The following is an 18,054-nucleotide window of genomic DNA, read 5'->3' as shown; positions in this document are numbered from 1 at the left end:
TTTTTGTGGCTTTTTCGTGGACTGTAGGTATGAAGAACAGACTCGATCTAACCTACGAAAAACTGTAAAATCTCACCGAGCAACCTGGAAATCTGATACCACTTGATAGAGGCAAAGGTGTCCCGTCTTTCGATGAGATGATGAATATCGCTTTGATGGAAGTCGACTTTGACGATCCGACTACGAACGTGCGAGGACGTCGCGCCTTAGCAATCGCTAAACCAACTCCGAGAGGTTATCGACCACGCCGGAGCACGATCAACCTGACCACGAGGGTCTGTTTCCTGCGAGCAAACGAAGAACAGGCAAGAAACTGAGATTGCAATCTGGATATTGCGAATATAAGATGAAAGCTTTATTGATCAAGGTGGGGTTCTGTGACGCCTTTGTCTGGTCGCTGAACACAAACGAAGTACGCGAAGTTGCAGCTATGGCGAACTTTTAATCTAAACAAAACCCAAAGTCTAAACGACGCCCTAAGGGCTGTATATATGGAGGAAGAGGGGGGGAATTTCGTGGCCCTTGAGGAAGGGGTCCGAAACCAACCCTATCTCTTGTTTCCCCACACATACGGACTCTAAAAACAGCCTATACTTATGTATTTCGAAATTACATGGGCCTGGACCAATAATAAGGTGACGCAGCACCTAGAATAGCCTCTGGACGAAAGTTATGAAGTAGCATCTTGTATATTTCGCCAAGGCTTCATGCACGCATTATGGTGGCTTCAACGTCCTGAAATCATCACTTGTAACTCCGTTCTTGTTCCCCATGCGCATGCCATCATCTCCATGCTTGTTCTTGCTCCAATGTTCATCCTTCTCAAAGCTAGGCCCTTCATTTGTAAGCAAAACAAATGTATCCAATTTAGGCAGCATCATATTCTCATGAACATTAGAATCATTAGCAAGAAACGAAAGTACCTGGTAATTTAATTGGCGTGCGCGAGCTCTAGTAATTGGTCCAGTATGTATAGCAGCAGGGACTGTGGGTGTAATAATTGTATTGATGTCCTCATCACCACTGCCACCCTGTCTTACCATAACGCGAGTCGAGGCGGACGTCGTCGCGGTAGCGACGATGGATGCCGAGACGAGCACGTGACACCACTGCCACCCTGTCTTAGCGTAACGCGAGTCGAGGCGAACGTCGTCGCGGTAGCGACGATGGACGCCGAGACGAGCACGTGACACCACTGCCACCATGTCTATCTTAGGGTAACGCGAGTCGAGGCGGACGTCGTCGCGGTAGCGACGATGGATGGCGAGACGAGCACGTGACACCACTGCCACCCTGTCTTAGCATAACGTGAGTCGAGGCGGACGTCGTCGCGGTAGCGACGATGGACGCCGAGACGAGCACGTGACACCATTGTCACCCTGTCTATCTCAGGGTAACGCGAGTCGAGGCGGACGACGTCGCGGCAGCGACGACGGACGCCGAGACGAGCACGTGACACCACTGCCACCCTGTCTTACCGTAACGCGAGTCGAGGCGGACGTCGTCGCGGTAGCGACGATGGATGCCGAGAGGAGCACGTGACACCACTGCCACCCTGTCTTAGCGTAACGCGAGTCTAGGCGGACGTCGTCGCGGTAGCGACGATGGATGCCGAGACGAGCACGTGACACCATTGTCACCCTGTCTATCTTAGGGTAACGCGAGTCGAGGCGGACGTCGTCGCTACGGTCACCGAGATGAGCATGTGACACCACTGTCATCCTGTCTATCTTAGGGTAACGCGTATCGAGGCGAACGTCGGCGCGGTAGCGACGATGGACGCAGAGACGAGCACGTGATACCACTGCCACCCTGTCTATCTTAGGGTAACGCGAGTCGAGGCGGACATTGTCGCGGTAGCGACGACGGACGCCGAGACGAGCACGTGACACCACTGCCACCCTGTCTTACCATAACGCGAGTCGAGGCGGACGTCGTCGCGGTAGCGACGATGGATGCCGAGACGAGCACGTGACACCACTGCCACCCTGTCTTAGCGTAACGCGAGTCGAGGCGAACGTCATCGCGGTAGCGACGATGGACGCCGAGACGAGCACGTGACACCACTGCCACCATGTCTATCTTAGGGTAACGCGAGTCGAGGCGGACGTCGTCGCGGTAGCGACGATGGATGCCGAGACGAGCACGTGACACCTCTGCCACCCTGTCTTAGCGTAACGTGAGTCGAGGCGGACGTCGTCGCGGTAGCGACGATGGACGCCGAGACGAGCACGTGACACCATTGTCACCCTGTCTATCTCAGGGTAACGCGAGTCGAGGCGGACGACGTCGCGGCAGCGACGACGGACGCCGAGACGAGCACGTGACACCACTGCCACCCTGTCTTACCGTAACGCGAGTCGAGGCGGACGTCGTCGCGGTAGCGACGATGGATGCCGAGATGAGCACGTGACACCACTGCCACCCTGTCTTAGCGTAACGCGAGTCGAGGCGGACGTCGTCGCGGTAGCGACGATGGACGCCGAGACGAGCTCGTGACATCATTGTCACCTTGTCTATCTTAGGGTAACGCGAGTCGAGGTGGACGTCGTCGCGGTAGCGACGACGGACACCGAGACGAGCACGTGACACCAGTGCCACCCTGTCTTACCGTAACGCGAGTCGAGGCGGACGTCGTCGCGGTAGCGACGATGGACGCCGAGACGAGCAAGTGACACCAGTGCCACCCTGTCTTAGCGTAACGCGAGTCGAGGCGGACGTCGTCGCGGTAGGGACGATGGACGCCGAGACGAGCACGTGACACCATTGTCACCCTGTCTATCTTAGGGTAACGCGAGTCGAGGCGGACGACGTCGCGGCAGCGACGACGGACGCCGAGACGAGCACGTGACACCACTGCCACCCTGTCTTACCGTAACGCGAGTCGGGGCGGACGTCGTCGCGGTAGCGACGATGGTAAGCAATAATCAATTCAGAGATGCAAAGTTGAATAAACGCTCAACGACGGTACTGTGCTGGTCCTAGGCTAGACCGTGCTAGAGACGCGAGCCTAGAACACTAACAAAATCACGGCGCTGCACGTAAACAAGGGAAAAGCACACTCAGGAATTTTTTTTCGCTCTTTTTTTTTTTTTTTTGCGCTCTTTTTTTTTTTTTTGCGCTCCTCCTTTTTTTTTTTTTTGCGAAAAAATCACTATAATGGCGAGTGTCTCAAAACTCTTCCCAGGTCAAACTGACAGGATGGGCACAAAATTTTTTGACTATTTTTTTTTTCGGAAATCAGGGCAGCGACGACGAAAAAGTGCGACAAAAAATCACTATGATGGCGAGTGTCTCAAAACACTACCCGGGGCCTAAAAATAGGATAGGGAAAAAATATTTTTGGTTGCCGAAATTTTGGCCTAAAAACTGCCCGGGGGTCTCCAGACTCTTTTTTTTTGAGACCTACTCAGGCAAGGAAACACGAAACGGAAAATAAATGGATCTCTAAAACAAACCGACTATGAAAAGAACTCGGATTGGTGGTGGATATATGGCGGTGGTATATGGCAGCGGTGGTGGTATATGGATACGGATTCAAAGCGGTGGCGGATAAGCAATGGTGGTAGATGGCAAGGCGATGATGATGGTGCGGCGGCGGCGTGACAACTTATGACCAGAACTCGAAACTCTAAAAGACTAGACTCTAAGACCAGCAACTTGACACGACGATGCAACCGCAAATTCAACAAAGCAAAAACCCTAAAAAGATTATGCAAAGGCTCAGATTGGTTCGGATATGATGAACTAACCCTAATTTTTTTTTGTGGCTTTTTCGTGGACTGTAGGTATGAAGAACAGACTCGATCTAACCTACGAAAAACTGTAAAATCTCACCGAGCAACCTGGAAATCTGATACCACTTGATAGAGGCAAAGGTGTCCCGTCTTTCGATGAGATGATGAATATCGCTTTGATGGAAGTCGACTTTGACGATCCGACTACGAACGTGCGAGGACGTCGCGCCTTAGCAATCGCTAAACCAACTCCGAGAGGTTATCGACCACGCCGGAGCACGATCAACCTGACCACGAGGGTCTGTTTCCTGCGAGCAAACGAAGAACAGGCAAGAAACTGAGATTGCAATCTGGATATTGCGAATATAAGATGAAAGCTTTATTGATCAAGGTGGGGTTCTGTGACGCCTTTGTCTGGTCGCTGAACACAAACGAAGTACGCGAAGTTGCAGCTATGGCGAACTTTTAATCTAAACAAAACCCAAAGTCTAAACGACGCCCTAAGGGCTGTATATATGGAGGAAGAGGGGGGGAATTTCGTGGCCCTTGAGGAAGGGGTCCGAAACCAACCCTATCTCTTGTTTCCCCACACATACGGACTCTAAAAACAGCCTATACTTATGTATTTCGAAATTACATGGGCCTGGACCAATAATAAGGTGACGCAGCACCTAGAATAGCCTCTGGACGAAAGTTATGAAGTAGCATCTTGTATATTTCGCCAAGGCTTCATGCACGCATTATGGTGGCTTCAACGTCCTGAAATCATCACTTGTAACTCCGTTCTTGTTCCCCATGCGCATGCCATCATCTCCATGCTTGTTCTTGCTCCAATGTTCATCCTTCTCAAAGCTAGGCCCTTCATTTGTAAGCAAAACAAATGTATCCAATTTAGGCAGCATCATATTCTCATGAACATTAGAATCATTAGCAAGAAACGAAAGTACCTGGTAATTTAATTGGCGTGCGCGAGCTCTAGTAATTGGTCCAGTATGTATAGCAGCAGGGACTGTGGGTGTAATAATTGTATTGATGTCCTCATCACCACTGCCACCCTGTCTTACCATAACGCGAGTCGAGGCGGACGTCGTCGCGGTAGCGACGATGGATGCCGAGACGAGCACGTGACACCACTGCCACCCTGTCTTAGCGTAACGCGAGTCGAGGCGAACGTCGTCGCGGTAGCGACGATGGACGCCGAGACGAGCACGTGACACCACTGCCACCATGTCTATCTTAGGGTAACGCGAGTCGAGGCGGACGTCGTCGCGGTAGCGACGATGGATGGCGAGACGAGCACGTGACACCACTGCCACCCTGTCTTAGCATAACGTGAGTCGAGGCGGACGTCGTCGCGGTAGCGACGATGGACGCCGAGACGAGCACGTGACACCATTGTCACCCTGTCTATCTCAGGGTAACGCGAGTCGAGGCGGACGACGTCGCGGCAGCGACGACGGACGCCGAGACGAGCACGTGACACCACTGCCACCCTGTCTTACCGTAACGCGAGTCGAGGCGGACGTCGTCGCGGTAGCGACGATGGATGCCGAGAGGAGCACGTGACACCACTGCCACCCTGTCTTAGCGTAACGCGAGTCTAGGCGGACGTCGTCGCGGTAGCGACGATGGATGCCGAGACGAGCACGTGACACCATTGTCACCCTGTCTATCTTAGGGTAACGCGAGTCGAGGCGGACGTCGTCGCTACGGTCACCGAGATGAGCATGTGACACCACTGTCATCCTGTCTATCTTAGGGTAACGCGTATCGAGGCGAACGTCGGCGCGGTAGCGACGATGGACGCAGAGACGAGCACGTGATACCACTGCCACCCTGTCTATCTTAGGGTAACGCGAGTCGAGGCGGACATTGTCGCGGTAGCGACGACGGACGCCGAGACGAGCACGTGACACCACTGCCACCCTGTCTTACCATAACGCGAGTCGAGGCGGACGTCGTCGCGGTAGCGACGATGGATGCCGAGACGAGCACGTGACACCACTGCCACCCTGTCTTAGCGTAACGCGAGTCGAGGCGAACGTCATCGCGGTAGCGACGATGGACGCCGAGACGAGCACGTGACACCACTGCCACCATGTCTATCTTAGGGTAACGCGAGTCGAGGCGGACGTCGTCGCGGTAGCGACGATGGATGCCGAGACGAGCACGTGACACCTCTGCCACCCTGTCTTAGCGTAACGTGAGTCGAGGCGGACGTCGTCGCGGTAGCGACGATGGACGCCGAGACGAGCACGTGACACCATTGTCACCCTGTCTATCTCAGGGTAACGCGAGTCGAGGCGGACGACGTCGCGGCAGCGACGACGGACGCCGAGACGAGCACGTGACACCACTGCCACCCTGTCTTACCGTAACGCGAGTCGAGGCGGACGTCGTCGCGGTAGCGACGATGGATGCCGAGATGAGCACGTGACACCACTGCCACCCTGTCTTAGCGTAACGCGAGTCGAGGCGGACGTCGTCGCGGTAGCGACGATGGACGCCGAGACGAGCTCGTGACATCATTGTCACCTTGTCTATCTTAGGGTAACGCGAGTCGAGGTGGACGTCGTCGCGGTAGCGACGACGGACACCGAGACGAGCACGTGACACCAGTGCCACCCTGTCTTACCGTAACGCGAGTCGAGGCGGACGTCGTCGCGGTAGCGACGATGGACGCCGAGACGAGCAAGTGACACCAGTGCCACCCTGTCTTAGCGTAACGCGAGTCGAGGCGGACGTCGTCGCGGTAGGGACGATGGACGCCGAGACGAGCACGTGACACCATTGTCACCCTGTCTATCTTAGGGTAACGCGAGTCGAGGCGGACGACGTCGCGGCAGCGACGACGGACGCCGAGACGAGCACGTGACACCACTGCCACCCTGTCTTACCGTAACGCGAGTCGAGGCGGACGTCGTCGCGGTAGCGACGATGGTAAGCAATAATCAATTCAGAGATGCAAAGTTGAATAAACGCTCAACGACGGTACTGTGCTGGTCCTAGGCTAGACCGTGCTAGAGACGCGAGCCTAGAACACTAACAAAATCACGGCGCTGCACGTAAACAAGGGAAAAGCACACTCAGGAATTTTTTTTCGCTCTTTTTTTTTTTTTGCGCTCTTTTTTTTTTTTTTGCGCTCCTCCTTTTTTTTTTTTTGCGAAAAAATCACTATAATGGCGAGTGTCTCAAAACTCTTCCCAGGTCAAACTGACAGGATGGGCACAAAATTTTTTGACTATTTTTTTTTCGGAAATCAGGGCAGCGACGACGAAAAAGTGCGACAAAAAATCACTATGATGGCGAGTGTCTCAAAACACTACCCGGGGCCTAAAAATAGGATAGGGAAAAAATATTTTTGGTTGCCGAAATTTTGGCCTAAAAACTGCCCGGGGGTCTCCAGACTCTTTTTTTTTTGAGACCTACTCAGGCAAGGAAACACGAAACGGAAAATATATGGATCTCTAAAACAAACCGACTATGAAAAGAACTCGGATTGGTGGTGGATATATGGCGGTGGTATATGGCAGCGGTGGTGGTATATGGATACGGATTCAAAGCGGTGGCGGATAAGCAATGGTGGTAGATGGCAAGGCGATGATGATGGTGCGGCGGCGGCGTGACAACTTATGACCAGAACTCGAAACTCTAAAAGACTAGACTCTAAGACCAGCAACTTGACACGACGATGCAACCGCAAATTCAACAAAGCAAAAACCCTAAAAAGATTATGCAAAGGCTCAGATTGGTTCGGATATGATGAACTAACCCTAATTTTTTTTTGTGGCTTTTTCGTGGACTGTAGGTATGAAGAACAGACTCGATCTAACCTACGAAAAACTGTAAAATCTCACCGAGCAACCTGGAAATCTGATACCACTTGATAGAGGCAAAGGTGTCCCGTCTTTCGATGAGATGATGAATATCGCTTTGATGGAAGTCGACTTTGACGATCCGACTACGAACGTGCGAGGACGTCGCGCCTTAGCAATCGCTAAACCAACTCCGAGAGGTTATCGACCACGCCGGAGCACGATCAACCTGATCACGAGGGTCTGTTTCCTGCGAGCAAACGAAGAACAGGCAAGAAACTGAGATTGCAATCTGGATATTGCGAATATAAGATGAAAGCTTTATTGATCAAGGTGGGGTTCTGTGACGCCTTTGTCTGGTCGCTGAACACAAACGAAGTACGCGAAGTTGCAGCTATGGCGAACTTTTAATCTAAACAAAACCCAAAGTCTAAACGACGCCCTAAGGGCTGTATATATGGAGGAAGAGGGGGGGAATTTCGTGGCCCTTGAGGAAGGGGTTCGAAACCAACCCTATCTCTTGTTTCCCCACACATACGGACTCTAAAAACAGCCTATACTTATGTATTTCGAAATTACATGGGCCTGGACCAATAATAAGGTGACGCAGCACCTAGAATAGCCTCTGGACGAAAGTTATGAAGTAGCATCTTGTATATTTCGCCAAGGCTTCATGCACGCATTATGGTGGCTTCAACGTCCTGAAATCATCACTTGTAACTCCGTTCTTGTTCCCCATGCGCATGCCATCATCTCCATGCTTGTTCTTGCTCCAATGTTCATCCTTCTCAAAGCTAGGCCCTTCATTTGTAAGCAAAACAAATGTATCCAATTTAGGCAGCATCATATTCTCATGAACATTAGAATCATTAGCAAGAAACGAAAGTACCTGGTAATTTAATTGGCGTGCGCGAGCTCTAGTAATTGGTCCAGTATGTATAGCAGCAGGGACTGTGGGTGTAATAATTGTATTGATGTCCTCATCACCACTGCCACCCTGTCTTACCATAACGCGAGTCGAGGCGGACGTCGTCGCGGTAGCGACGATGGATGCCGAGACGAGCACGTGACACCACTGCCACCCTGTCTTAGCGTAACGCGAGTCGAGGCGAACGTCGTCGCGGTAGCGACGATGGACGCCGAGACGAGCACGTGACACCACTGCCACCATGTCTATCTTAGGGTAACGCGAGTCGAGGCGGACGTCGTCGCGGTAGCGACGATGGATGGCGAGACGAGCACGTGACACCACTGCCACCCTGTCTTAGCATAACGTGAGTCGAGGCGGACGTCGTCGCGGTAGCGACGATGGACGCCGAGACGAGCACGTGACACCATTGTCACCCTGTCTATCTCAGGGTAACGCGAGTCGAGGCGGACGACGTCGCGGCAGCGACGACGGACGCCGAGACGAGCACGTGACACCACTGCCACCCTGTCTTACCGTAACGCGAGTCGAGGCGGACGTCGTCGCAGTAGCGACGATGGATGCCGAGAGGAGCACGTGACACCACTGCCACCCTGTCTTAGCGTAACGCGAGTCTAGGCGGACGTCGTCGCGGTAGCGACGATGGATGCCGAGACGAGCACGTGACACCATTGTCACCCTGTCTATCTTAGGGTAACGCGAGTCGAGGCGGACGTCGTCGCTACGGTCACCGAGATGAGCATGTGACACCACTGTCATCCTGTCTATCTTAGGGTAACGCGTATCGAGGCGAACGTCGGCGCGGTTGCGACGATGGACGCAGAGACGAGCACGTGATACCACTGCCACCCTGTCTATCTTAGGGTAACGCGAGTCGAGGCGGACATTGTCGCGGTAGCGACGACGGACGCCGAGACGAGCACGTGACACCACTGCCACCCTGTCTTACCATAACGCGAGTCGAGGCGGACGTCGTCGCGGTAGCGACGATGGATGCCGAGACGAGCACGTGACACCACTGCCACCCTGTCTTAGCGTAACGCGAGTCGAGGCGAACGTCATCGCGGTAGCGACGATGGACGCCGAGACGAGCACGTGACACCACTGCCACCATGTCTATCTTAGGGTAACGCGAGTCGAGGCGGACGTCGTCGCGGTAGCGACGATGGATGCCGAGACGAGCACGTGACACCTCTGCCACCCTGTCTTAGCGTAACGTGAGACGAGGCGGACGTCGTCGCGGTAGCGACGATGGACGCCGAGACGAGCACGTGACACCATTGTCACCCTGTCTATCTCAGGGTAACGCGAGTCGAGGCGGACGACGTCGCGGCAGCGACGACGGACGCCGAGACGAGCACGTGACACCACTGCCACCCTGTCTTACCGTAACGCGAGTCGAGGCGGACGTCGTCGCGGTAGCGACGATGGATGCCGAGATGAGCACGTGACACCACTGCCACCCTGTCTTAGCGTAACGCGAGTCGAGGCGGACGTCGTCGCGGTAGCGACGATGGACGCCGAGACGAGCTCGTGACATCATTGTCACCTTGTCTATCTTAGGGTAACGCGAGTCGAGGCGGATGTCGTCGCGGTAGCGACGACGGACACCGAGACGAGCACGTGACACCAGTGCCACCCTGTCTTACCGTAACGCGAGTCGAGGCGGACGTCGTCGCGGTAGCGACGATGGACGCCGAGACGAGCAAGTGACACCAGTGCCACCCTGTCTTAGCGTAACGCGAGTCGAGGCGGACGTCGTCGCGGTAGGGACGATGGACGCCGAGACGAGCACGTGACACCATTGTCACCCTGTCTATCTTAGGGTAACGCGAGTCGAGGCGGACGACGTCGCGGCAGCGACGACGGACGCCGAGACGAGCACGTGACACCACTGCCACCCTGTCTTACCGTAACGCGAGTCGAGGCGGACGTCGTCGCGGTAGCGACGATGGATGCCGAGAGGAGCACGTGACACCACTGCCACCCTGTCTTAGCGTATCGCGAGTCTAGGCGGACGTCGTCGCGGTAGCGACGATGGATGCCGAGACGAGCACGTGACACCATTGTCACCCTGTCTATCTTAGGGTAACGCGAGTCGAGGCGGACGTCGTCGCTACGGTCACCGAGATGAGCATGTGACACCATTGTCATCCTGTCTATCTTAGGGTAACGCGTATCGAGGCGAACGTCGGCGCGGTAGCGACGATGGACGCAGAGACGAGCACGTGATACCACTGCCACCCTGTCTATCTTAGGGTAACGCGAGTCGAGGCGGACATTGTCGCGGTAGAGACGACGGACGCCGAGACGAGCACGTGACACCACTGCCACCCTGTCTTACCATAACGCGAGTCGAGGCGGACGTCGTCGCGGTAGCGACGATGGATGCCGAGACGAGCACGTGACACCACTGCCACCCTGTCTTAGCGTAACGCGAGTCGAGGCGAACGTCGTCGCGGTAGCGACGATGGACGCCGAGACGAGCACGTGACACCACTGCCACCATGTCTATCTTAGGGTAACGCGAGTCGAGGCGGACGTCGTCGCGGTAGCGACGATGGATGCCGAGACGAGCACGTGACACCACTGCCACCCTGTCTTAGCGTAACGTGAGTCGAGGCGGATGTCGTCGCGGTAGCGACGATGGACGCCGAGACGAGCACGTGACACCATTGTCACCCTGTCTATCTCAGGGTAACGCGAGTCGAGGCGGACGACGTCGCGGCAGCGACGACGGACGCCGAGACGAGCACGTGACACCACTGCCACCCTGTCTTACCGTAACGCGAGTCGAGGCGGACGTCGTCGCGGTAGCGACGATGGATGCCGAGACGAGCACGTGACACCACTGCCACCCTGTCTATCTTGGGGTAACGCGAGTCGAGGCGGACGTCGTCGCGGTAGCGACGACGGACGCCAAGAAGAGCACGTGACATCACTGCCATCCTGTCTTAGTGTAACGCGAGACGAGGCGGACGTCGTCGCGGTAGCGATGATGGACGCCGAGATGAGCATCTGACACCACTGTCACCCTTTCTATCTTAGGGTAACGCGAGTCGAGGCGAACGTCGTCGCGGTAGCGACGATGGACGCCGAGACGAGCACGCGACACCACTGCCACACGGTCTTAGCGTAACGCGAGTCGAGGCGGACGTCGTCGTGGTAGCGACGATGGACGCCGAGACAAGCACGTGACACCATTGTCACCCTGTCTATCTCAGGGTAACGCGAGTCGAGGCGGACGATGTAACGGTAGCGACGACGGACGCCGAGACGAGCACGTGACACCACTGCCACCCTGTCTTGCCGTAACGCGAGTCGAGGCGGACGTCGTCGCGGTAGCGACGATGGATGCCGAGACGAGCACGTGACACCACTGCCACACTGTCTATCTTGGGGTAACACGAGTCGAGGCAGACGTCGTCGCGGTAGCGACGACGGACGCCAAGACGAGCACGTGAGATCACTGCCATCCTGTCTTAGCGTAACGCGAGTCGAGGCGGGCGTCGTCGCGGTAGCGATGATGGACGCCGAGATGAGCATGTGACACCACTGTCACCCTGTCTATCTTAGGGTAACGCGAGTCGAGGCGAACGTCGTCGCGGTAGCGACGATGGACGCCGAGACGAGCACGTGACACCACTGCCACCCTGTCTATCTTAGGGTAACGCGAGTCGAGGCGGACGTCGTCACGTTAGCGACGACGGACGCCGAGACGAGCACGCGACACGACTGCCACACGGTCTTTGCGTAATGCGAGTCGAGGCGGACGTCATCGCGGTAGCGACGATGGACGCCGAGACGAGCACGTGACACTACGGTCACCCTGTCTATCTTAGGGTAACGCGAGTCGAGGCGGACGATGTCGCGGTAGCGACGACGGACGCCGAGACGAGCACGTGACACCACTGCCACCCTGTCTTACCGTAACGCGAGTCGAGGCGGACGTCGTCGCGGTAGCGACGATGGATGCCGAGATGAGCACGTGACATCACTGCCACCCTGTCTTAGCGTAACGCGAGTCGAGGCGGACGTCGTCGCGGTAGCGACGATGGACGCCGAGACGAGCTCGTGACATCATTGTCACCTTGTCTATCTTAGGGTAACGCGAGTCGAGGTGGACGTCGTCGCGGTAGCGACGACGGACACCGAGACGAGCACGTGACACCAGTGCCACCCTGTCTTACCGTAACGCGAGTCGAGGCGGACGTCGTCGCGGTAGCGACGATGGACGCCGAGACGAGCAAGTGAGACCACTGCCACCCTGTCTTAGCGTAACGCGAGTCGAGGCGGACGTCGTCGCGGTAGTGACGATGGACGCCGAGACGAGCACGTGACACCATTGTCACCCTGTCTATCTTAGGGTAACGCGAGTCGAGGCGGACGACGTCGCGGTAGCGACGACGGACGCCGAGATGAGCACGTGACACCACTGCCACCCTGTCTTACCGTAACGCGAGTCGAGGCGGACGTCGTCGCGGTAGCGACGATGGATGCCGAGAGGAGCACGTGACACCACTACCACCCTGTCTTAGCGTAACGCGAGTCTAGGCGGACGTCGTCGCGGTAGCGATGATGGATGCCGAGACGAGCACGTCACACCATTGTCACCCTGTCTATCTTAGGGTAACGCGAGTCGAGGCGGACATCGTCGCTACGGTCACCGAGATGAGCATGTGACACCACTGTCATCCTGTCTATCTTAGGGTAACGCGTATCGAGGCGAACGTCGTCGCGGTAGCGACGATGGACGCAGAGACGAGCACGTGATACCATTGCCACCCTGTCTATCTTAGGGTAACGCGAGTCGAGGCGGACATCGTCGCGGTAGCGACGACAGACGCCGAGATGAGCACGTGACACCACTGCCACCCTGTCTTACCGTAACGCGAGTCGAGGCGGACGTCGTCGCGGTAGCGACGATGGATGCCGAGACGAGCACGTGACACCACTGCCACCCTGTCTTAGCGTAACGCGAGTCGAGGCGAACGTCGTCGCGGTAGCGACGATGGACGCCGAGACGAGCACGTGACACCACTGCCACCATGTCTATCTTAGGGTAACGCGAGTCGAGGCGGACGTCGTCGCGGTAGCGACGATGGATGCCGAGACGAGCACGTGACACCACTGCCACCCTGTCTTAGCGTAACGCGAGTCGAGGCGGACGTCGTCGCGGTAGCGACGATGGACGCCGAGACGAGCACGTGACACCATTGTCACCCTGTCTATCTCAGGGTAACGCGAGTCGAGGCGGACGACGTCGCGGCAGCGACGACGGACGCCGAGACGAGCACGTGACACCACTGCCACCCTGTCTTACCGTAACGCGAGTCGAGGCGGACGTCGTCACGGTAGCGACGATGGATGCCGAGACGAGCACGTGACACCACTGCCACCCTGTCTATCTTGGGGTAACGCGAGTCGAGGCGGACGTCATCGCGGTAGTGACGACGGACGCCAAGACGAGCACGTGACATCACTGCCATCCTGTCTTAGCGTAACGCGAGACGAGGCGGACGTCGTCGCGGTAGCGATGATGGACGCCGAGATGAGCATCTGACACCACTGTCACCCTGTCTATCTTAGGGTAACGCGAGTCGAGGCGAACGTCGTCGCGGTAGCGACGATGGACGCCGAGACGAGCACGCGACACCACTGCCACACGGTCTTAGCGTAACGCGAGTCGAGGCGGACGTCGTCGCGGTAGCGACGATGGACGCCGAGACGAGCACGTGACACCATTGTCACCCTGTCTATCTCAGGGTAACGCGAGTCGAGGCGGACGACGTAACGGTAGCGACGACGGACGCCGAGACGAGCACGTGACACCACTGCCACCCTGTCTTACCGTAACGTGAGTCGAGGCGGACGTCGTCGCGGTAGCGACGAGGGATGCCGAGACGAGCACGTGACACCACTGCCACCATGTCTATCTTAGGGTAACGCGAGTCGAGGCGGACGTCGTCGCGGTAGCGACGACGGACGCCGAGACGAGCACGTGACACCACTGCGACCCTGTCTTTGCATAATGCGAGTCGAGGCGGACGTCATCACGGTAGCGACGATGGACGCCTAGACGATGGACGACGTCGCGGCAGCGACGACGGACGCCGAGATGAGCACGTCACACCACTGCCACCCTGTCTTACCGTAACGCGAGTCGAGGCGGACGTCGTCGCGGTAGCGACGATGGATGCCGAGACGAGCACGTGACACCACTGCCACCCTGTCTTAGCGTAACGCGAGTCGAGGCGGACGTCGTCGCGGTAGCAACGATGGACGCCGAGACGAGCACGTGACCATTGTCACCCTGTCTATCTCAGTGTAACGCGAGTCGAGGCGGACGACGTCACGGTAGCGACGACGGACGCCGAGACGAGCACGTGACACCAGTGCCACCCTGTCTATCTTAGGGTAACGCGAGTCGAGGCGGACGTCGTCGCGATAGCGACGACGGACGCCGAGACGAGCACGTGACACCATTGCGACCCTGTCTTTGCATAATGCGAGTCGAGGCGGACATCATCACGGTAGCGACGATGGACGCCGAGACGAGCACGTGACACTACGGTCACCCTGTCTATCTTAGGGTAACGTTAGTCGAGGCGGACGACGTCGCGGCAGCGACGACGGACGCCGAGACGAGCACGTCACACCACTGCCACCCTGTCTTACCGTAACGCGAGTCGAGGCGGACGTCATCACGGTAGCGACGAGGGACGCCGAGACGAGCACGTGACACTACGGTCACCCTGTCTATCTTAGGGTAACGCGAGTCGAGGCGGACGACGTCGCGGCAGCGACGACGGACGCCGAGATGAGCACGTAACACCACTGCCACGCTGTCTTACCGTAACGCGAGTCGAGGCGGACGTCGTCGCGGTAGCGACGATGGATGCCGAGACGAGCACGTAACACCACTGCCACCCTGTCTTAGCGTAACGCGAGTCGATGCGGACGTCGTCGCGGTAGCGACGATGGACGCCGAGACGAGCACGTGACACCATTGTCACCCTGTCTATCTCAGGGTAACGCGAGTCGAGGCGGACGACGTAACGGTAGCGACGACGGACGCCGAGACGAGCACGTGACACCACTGCCACCCTGTCTTACCATAACGCGAGTCGAGGCGGACGACGTAACGGTAGCGACGACGGACGCCAAGACGAGCACGTGAGATCACTGCCATCCTGTCTTAGCGTAACGCGAGTCGAGGCGGGCGTCGTCGCGGTAGCGATGATGGACGCCGAGATGAGCATGTGACACCACTGTCACCCTGTCTATCTTAGGGTAACGCGAGTCGAGGCGAACGTCGTCGCGGTAGCGACGATGGACGCCGAGACGAGCACGTGACACCACTGCCACCCTGTCTATCTTAGGGTAACGCGAGTCGAGGCGGACGTCGTCGCGTTAGCGACGACGGACGCCGAGACGAGCACGCGACACGACTGCCACACGGTCTTTGCGTAATGCGAGTCGAGGCGGACGTCATCGCGGTAGCGACGATGGACGCCGAGACGAACACGTGACACTACGGTCACCCTGTCTATCTTAGGGTAACGCGAGTCGAGGCGGACGACGTCGCGTTAGCGACGACGGATGCCGAGACGAGCACGTGACACCACTGCCACCCTGTCTTACCGTAACGCGAGTCGAGGCGGACGTCGTCGCGGTAGCGACGATGGATGCCGAGATGAGCACGTGACACCACTGCCACCCTGTCTTACCGTAACGCGAGTCGAGGCGGACGACGTAACGGTAGCGACGACGGACGCCAAGACGAGCACGTGAGATCACTGCCATCCTGTCTTAGCGTAACGCGAGTCGAGGCGGGCGTCGTCGCGGTAGCGATGATGGACGCCGAGATGAGCATGTGACACCACTGTCACCCTGTCTATCTTAGGGTAACGCGAGTCGAGGCGAACGTCGTCGCGGTAGCGACGATGGACGCCGAGACGAGCACGTGACACCACTGCCACCCTGTCTATCTTAGGGTAACGCGAGTCGAGGCGGACGTCGTCGCGTTAGCGACGACGGACGCCGAGACGAGCACGCGACACGACTGCCACACGGTCTTTGCGTAATGCGAGTCGAGGCGGACGTCATCGCGGTAGCGACGATGGACGCCGAGACGAGCACGTGACACTACGGTCACCCTGTCTATCTTAGGGTAACGCGAGTCGAGGCGGACGACGTCGCGGTAGCGACGACGGACGCCGAGACAAGCACGTGACACCACTGCCACCCTGTCTTACCGTAACGCGAGTCGAGGCGGACGTCGTCGCGGTAGCGACGATGGATGCCGAGATGAGCACGTGACACCACTGCCACCCTGTCTTAGCGTAACGCGAGTCGAGGCGGACGTCGTCGCGGTAGCGACGATGGATGCCGAGACGAGCTCGTGACATCATTGTCACCTTGCCTATCTTAGGGTAACGCGAGTCAAGGTGGACGTCGTCGCGGTTGCGACGACGGACACCGAGACGAGCACGTGACACCAGTGCCACCCTGTCTTACCGTAACGCGAGTTGAGGCGGACGTCGTCGCGGTAGCGACGATGGACGCCGAGACGAGCAAGTGAGACCACTGCCACCCTGTCTTAGCGTAACGCGAGTCGAGGCGGACGTCGTCGCGGTAGTGACGATGGACGCCGAGACGAGCACGTGACACCATTGTCACCCTGTCTATCTTAGGGTAACACGAGTCGAGGCGGACGACGTCGCGGTAGCGACGACGGACGCCGAGATGAGCACGTGACACCACTGCCACCCTGTCTTACCGTAACGCGAGTCGAGGCGGACGTCGTCGCGGTAGCGACGATGGATGCCGAGAGGAGCACGTGACACCACTACCACCCTGTCTTAGCGTAACGCGAGTCTAGGCGGACGTCGTCGCGGTAGCGATGATGGATGCCGAGACGAGCACGTGACACCATTGTCACCCTGTCTATCTTAGGGTAACGCGAGTCGAGGCGGACATCGTCGCTACGGTCACCGAGATGAGCATGTGACACCACTGTCATCCTGTCTATCTTAGGGTAACGCGTATCGAGGCGAACGTCGTCGCGGTAGCGACGATGGACGCAGAGACGAGCACGTGATACCACTGCCACCCTGTCTATCTTAGGGTAACGCGAGTCGAGGCGGACATCGTCGCGGTAGCGACGACAGACGCCGAGATGAGCACGTGACACCACTGCCACCCTGTCTTACCGTAACGCGAGTCGAGGCGGACGTCGTCGCGGTAGCGACGATGGATGCCGAGACGAGCACGTGACACCACTGCCACCCTGTCTTAGCGTAACGCGAGTCGAGGCGAACGTCGTCGCGGTAGCGACGATGGACGCCGAGACGAGCACGTGACACCACTGCCACCATGTCTATCTTAGGGTAATGCGAGTCGAGGCGGACGTCGTCGCGGTAGCGACGATGGATGCCGAGACGAGCACGTGACACCACTGCCACCCTGTCTTAGCGTAACGCGAGTCGAGGCGGACGTCGTCGCGGTAGCGACGATGGACGCCGAGACGAGCACGTGGCACCAATGTCACCCTGTCTATCTCAGGGTAACG

This window comes from Aegilops tauschii, chromosome 6 (assembly GCF_002575655.3).
Source record: "Aegilops tauschii subsp. strangulata cultivar AL8/78 chromosome 6, Aet v6.0, whole genome shotgun sequence".
Classification (NCBI taxonomy): Eukaryota; Viridiplantae; Streptophyta; class Magnoliopsida; order Poales; family Poaceae; genus Aegilops; species Aegilops tauschii.
This window is presented reverse-complemented; position numbering follows the sequence as displayed.